Raw genomic sequence first — 5,469 nt, forward strand, 5'->3', positions numbered from 1 at the left:
GGGGGAGCCGGGCATCTGAGTCCTGACTCTGCTACCAACTTGGCCGCTGGAAGCCGGGACCTCCCTGGGCCTGTGCTTCCTCCTGCAGAACAGGGTGACGGCTTTCCCTCTGGGGCTGGTGATGATCCATCCAACACGATAATGAACAGAAAGGAGCTTTGCATAAGTCGCAAGTGTTGTGCGAGCGTCGGTTCCTAAGATGTGAAAGAATCTGGAGGAAAGAGGGGTGACTGTTGTGAATTTGGAATCCCCTCCACGCCCTGCCTCCCTGGACAGGAAGCTGAGCCCTGCTGGCGGCAGGAGGGAGGGAGGGGGTTGTCGTGCCGGTGTGGAGCTTGCTCACCTGGGATTGTCCTGCCTTGGAAAGGAGGCTGCAATTGCCCACCTTGCATGAGCTAGTCCCGGCCTAGCCCCGTCTGGCGACATCGCGTCCAGCAGCCCCTTCGTGTCCAGCAGCCCCTCGAGCATCCTACATGCTTTTTGCTGGTTTGCACCAGAAATCCTGATGTACCCGCTGCAGCCCGAGCAAGTGAAGGCTGAGAAGCATCCAGTAACTGTAAACAACCATTCACGGCAATCTTCTGATGACTCTTTGTGCTACGTTGTGTGTTTTTCTGTGCCTGTGAGTGTGTGGGTGAGTGTGGGTGTGCGGGTTGAGGGGTTGGCCAACAGCGGACTGCAGGAATTGTAAAACCGACTTGGACTGCAGCCCGCCCGCTCTCTGCGGTCAGTTACTTATTCAGCGCAGGCTTCTTGCCAGGAGCTGTGCTGGGCGCCAGGGAGCCTGCGGTCAACAAGAGAGACGCCGCTCCTGTCCTCGTGCGGCTTAGAGTCGGGGGCAGGACGTTGTCACAAAACCTGGGCCCCCTCACGCCTTCTCAGAGAGGGGCTCTCTCCCTTCTCCCTCCTGGGCCCCCACCCTGCAAAGTCCTGCTCAGAAATACATGGCACCCTCTCCCGGCCCCTGAGACTGTGCCAGACCCCAAGGCGGGGACACCACCCATCTCGAGTTCGGATCAGCCTGCCCACCCTTGGGACGGCCCTGAGTCCTTTGCAAGTGTCTGGGACACTGTGATCCTGGCAGGTACCCTGTGCCAAGACAATGGAGAGTGGAGGTGCCAGGTGCCGGGATCAGGTGCTGCAAGGCCTGTCTGCCTGTCACAGGCCGGGCCTCTCCGCCCCTGCCTGCCACCTGCCCGGGGCTGGAACGGGTCCTGGAAGTGGAGAGGTGGGGGTTGGCTGCGCCGATGAGGCACCCTATGGACTGCAAAGCCACCAGGGCCACATGGAGTGGGACAGGCAGAAGCGGCAACTTCCCGAGTCTGGGGTGGCCAGTTTTGCCCACTTTGCCCCAAAGTCCCTGCCCTGCGTCTGGCGTGGGGGCTGGAGGCGAGTGGTCCGCCGCTGGCTGTGCAGCGGCTGCTGGGCGGAGCCGCCTCCTCACCCTCTCTGGTGCGCAGGGCGGGTCCCATTGCATCACCCCTGGAGCCTCTGTTCCTGGCTTTGCAGCCAGCTGGGCCCCTGGAGGAGGGACTCTCCTTGTTTTTCAACAAGCCATTAACCATTTCACCCTCCCAGGCCTCCCCGTGCCACCCTGGGTCCCCCTGCCTGTCTGTCCGACCCTGGAACCGCCCTTCTGCTCCAGGACGCATAGGGCTTCTGCCCGGGCAGCCGGGCGAGGGCTGAAGGCTCCCAGCACCTGACCCCGTCCCAGCCTGGCCTCTTCCCCCGGAAAAGAGTTAAGCTCCCTCATCCCCACCCTCAGCAGCAGTGAGGGAGGCTCAGCCTGCAGCATGAGCTCACGCCCCATCCACACTCCAAACCGCCCAGACCAAGGGGCAGTGCCATGGTTTAGACCCAGAGCAAGCACAGGGGACTGGGGGGGGGGGGCAAGCCAGAGACCAGGAGCTGGGGTGCTGGCCCCTCCCACAGCCCCTCTGACCCTTTACTGCAGACCCACTTGGGCCTCTGCCCTCTTTGGAGGGACCCAGGGACGGAGTGGGTGGGGCTAGGGTCCTCAGGGGCCCAAGTCTGATGGAAGAGAGTCCCGATTACAAGTGTTTCCTGCTCCTAGAGGGGCTGGGGGAGGGGAGGGGCCGGGCGAGGAGGAGGGTAGAGAGTCCAGTCACTGAAGACGCCCAGCCCGGCCCTCTGGGCACCCGCCTCAGGCTGCAGGGCCTGCGGAGACTCCATCCCAGCTGAGGCCCAGGGCCCACTTTCGGTTCCACTAACGTTGGGCTGCACGTGAACTTGCAGAATCCTGGGCTGGGTCCTGTGGGGGATGCAGAGATGAAGAGGCCCAGCCTGCGCCTCCAGGGAGCTTGCAACGTGTCCCTGATCGCTGCCTCCATCAAAGGCATGTGACGGCCCGCCCGCCCGTGGAAGAAGAAAGAGCCGGCTTCCCAGGGGAGGGATGGCAGCCGTGAGGAGTGTGGTGATTGTTGAAGCTTAAAGGACCATTAGGATGTCAAGAGGCAGAAATGAGGGGCACTCATTGTAGGGGAACAGCGAGAGCAAAACTATGGAGGTGCGAGCATGTTCTGGAACGTTCCTGCAGTCTGGTTTGACTGGTGCACACGGGGAAATAGTGACCTACTCACTCTTTCCGTGGATAAGTCATCGAATGTGCCAGTGACTTCATCTAGACTTCCGACAGGCCAAGGGCTCCCAGGGCAAAGACCTACAGGTTCGCAGACCCACAGGTCCACAGACCCACAGATTCGCAGACCGGAGCTGGGAGGCACAGAGGCTGAAGAGACTTGCTGGGAGGCACAGAGGACATTAGTGATTCAGGTGAGTGATGAGTGGTTAGTGACTCAGGACCAGAACCAGGATCTGTCTTTTTTTTTTTTTAATATATTTTATTGATTTTTTACAGAGAGGAAGGGAGAGGGATAGAGAGTTAGAAACATCGATGAGAGAGAAACATCGATCAGCTGCCTCCTGCACACTCCCCACTGGGGATGTGCCCGCAACCAAGGTACATGCCCTTGACCGGAATTGAACCTGGGACCTTTCAGTCCGCAGGCCGATGCTCTATCCACTGAGCCAAACCGGTCTCGGCACCAGGATCTGTCTTGGCCCAGGTCAGGCCCCTTATCCACAGAGCTGGCTGATCCAGCGGAACCTGTCACCCCTGAAGGGCATAGAAGACACTGGGAACCGACAGCCAGCGATCCAGGAGGAAGACACTGAGCCGCACGAATGTCCCTCGAGGTGCTGCATCTGAGGAAGGAACAGCCCCATGTCACTCAGAGGGGAAGAAATGCCAATATTCTCTGTTTTTCCAAGCTGGCGAGAAGTTTCATATCATCATTAGGGCTTCCTCCTTTGGCTCATTGAATTTCACAAACAAACAAAGCCCCCAGAGCCCGACCCCCGTGGCTCAGTGGTTGAGTGTCAACCTATGAACCAGGAGGTTGTGGCTCGATTCCCGGTCAGGGCACATGCCCGGGTTGCAGGCTCGATCCTCCCTAGGGGCTGTGCAGCCGATCAATGATTCTCTCTCATCATTGATGTTTTTCTCTCTCTCTCGCCCTCTCCCTTCCTCTCTGAAATCAATAAAAATATACATTTAAAAGCAAAACGAAACCCAGAAATCTCCAGATAACCAAACAAAGGGCTGGATCTTGTGGAAGTGGGGCAGCTGGCCCGCCATTGGTGGAGGTGGCCACGGTTACGGCTGCACGGTTATGGCCACGTGTTGAATGCTGGTCCTTCCTGTGTGTGGGCACCGCTTCTCCAGGCAAGCTGCTGAGCTGCCCACGCACACGGGCCCCTCCCAGCAGCTGGCCACCCAGGGGTGTCTTTTCCAGTCTCCTCACAGCCATCTCCTCACCAGGTTTTGGCGTCCTGTGAAGGGGGCGCATGCTTGCATTCCCGTGGGACCTCAACTTCTGCAGGGCGTGCAGCACCCTCTTCTGCGGTCCCGGGAGCCACGCCCCACAGGTGAGGCTGCTGATCTGTGGAGAACCAGCTCCCTCCTCTTAGACCTCCAGGGCCGGAGCTCTGGCCGCCCCGCTGGGAGGATGTGGGGAAAATACTTCACATTCTTTCCTGAAGGATTCACGGCCAAGAAAACCAGATATGGCTGATTTATCCATCAGGCTCCTCCGCCACATTCAGCAGAGCTGAGTGAATCCCCCCTGTCCTACTTCCCACAGCGAAAGGGGGCCCCCGAAAATACGGCCACGGCCACGCTGTGCACCAGGCGAAGGCCGCACCGTGACACGGGAAGATGGCCGTGACGGAATCCAATCGTCAGCTGAAAAAGCAGCTTTTAAAGCAGCATTACAGCGTGAGCCAGTTTTTTCATAAACATCAAATGACATATTTAGACAAAGAAAAGACCTGAGACGGCGCACACCAACATCCTTATGTCCTCTGTGTGGTGAGGTGACGGGCCATTTTCCTTTACTCCTCTGAGCTTGTTCCCACATCCTAACAATTCTACAGTGAGTGCAATGACCTCTTCTTGGAGAGTATCTGAAGAAAAAGTACTTTTCAATGATAAAAGTAATGCAGACTCATAACAAAAATCTAAGCAAGCAGATGTATGTTCCACAAAAGCGAAAGCCTCTTTCTGGACTCTACACCCCTCCTGTGAGCGTTTCCCAGGAAAACCCGGAAGACGGCGGCGATGCCTGCCTTGTTGGGGGTTTTGTCACAATCGAGTGAGTTAATACATGTACAGCGGTTAGAGCCTTGCCTGGCATATAAAAAGCATACGCGCATTTTAACTCTTCGATTGCATTTTTTATTTCATTTCCCATTCTGCTGCATAGACACCCCTTTATACCGCAACTGAATACTTAGAAACATTTTTAAATCATTTTTTAAAAATGAAACAAAAGAAATGACTCGCCGACTTCTCATCGGTTCCCCCCATCAGACGAAGAGGGGCTGCCTGGTGGGAACCCCCCTTTGTCTGCTTGCACCCTAGTGACCTGGGCTGCCTTCCCCATGGATCTCAGATGGGCTGCCTGTTCAGCTACCGTCTGAACCACTGTCATCCCCCCTTATCCGCAGGGCGTGCATTCCAAGACCCCCAGTGGATGCCTGAAACCATGATTCAGCTACCGTCTGAACCACAGTCCCCCCTTATCCGCAGGGAGTGCATTCCAAGACCCCCAGTGGATGCCTGAAACCATGGATAGTAGCAAACTCTATGTATACTATGCTTCTTCCTGTACATTCTTACCTTTTCACGTAAAGGAAGCACTTTACAGTCTGTCTTTGGCATATTCTAATTCTACCTTCATTTTATTTTTTGTGAATCCTCACCCGAGGATATTTTTTCCATTGATTTTTGGGGAGAGAGGGAAAGACTGAGAGAAACATCGATGTGAGAGAAACACATCGATTGGTTGCCTCGTGCACATGCCCCAACCCAGGGCCGGGCTGGGCCGAGGAGGAGCCTGCAACCAAGGTACGTGCCCTTGACCAGAATCGAACCCAGGACCCTTTGGT

The 5,469-nt window shown here is 56.6% G+C and overlaps 2 long non-coding RNA genes across 2 annotated transcripts in view; one reads left to right on the forward strand and one right to left on the reverse strand.

Annotated features, from left to right (window-relative positions):
- Positions 1-586, reverse strand: part of LOC106725043 — a 1,321-nt gene extending 735 nt beyond the window's left edge. The window contains exons 1-2 of the long non-coding RNA XR_001360899.1: positions 344-586; positions 40-211 (exon numbers count right to left, since the gene is read on the reverse strand). This is a non-coding gene — a long non-coding RNA (uncharacterized LOC106725043). The remainder of the gene's footprint in view (positions 1-39; positions 212-343) is intronic.
- Positions 587-2,126: 1,540 nt separating this feature from the next.
- Positions 2,127-4,739, forward strand: LOC106725036. Its single transcript, XR_001360893.1, has 2 exons — positions 2,127-2,793; positions 3,842-4,739. It is a non-coding gene; the product is annotated as an uncharacterized LOC106725036 (long non-coding RNA).
- The last annotated feature ends 730 nt before the right edge of the window (positions 4,740-5,469 follow it).

The sequence above is a fragment of the Myotis brandtii genome, unplaced genomic scaffold (assembly GCF_000412655.1).
Source record: "Myotis brandtii unplaced genomic scaffold, ASM41265v1 scaffold131, whole genome shotgun sequence".
Taxonomy (NCBI): domain Eukaryota; kingdom Metazoa; phylum Chordata; class Mammalia; order Chiroptera; family Vespertilionidae; genus Myotis; species Myotis brandtii.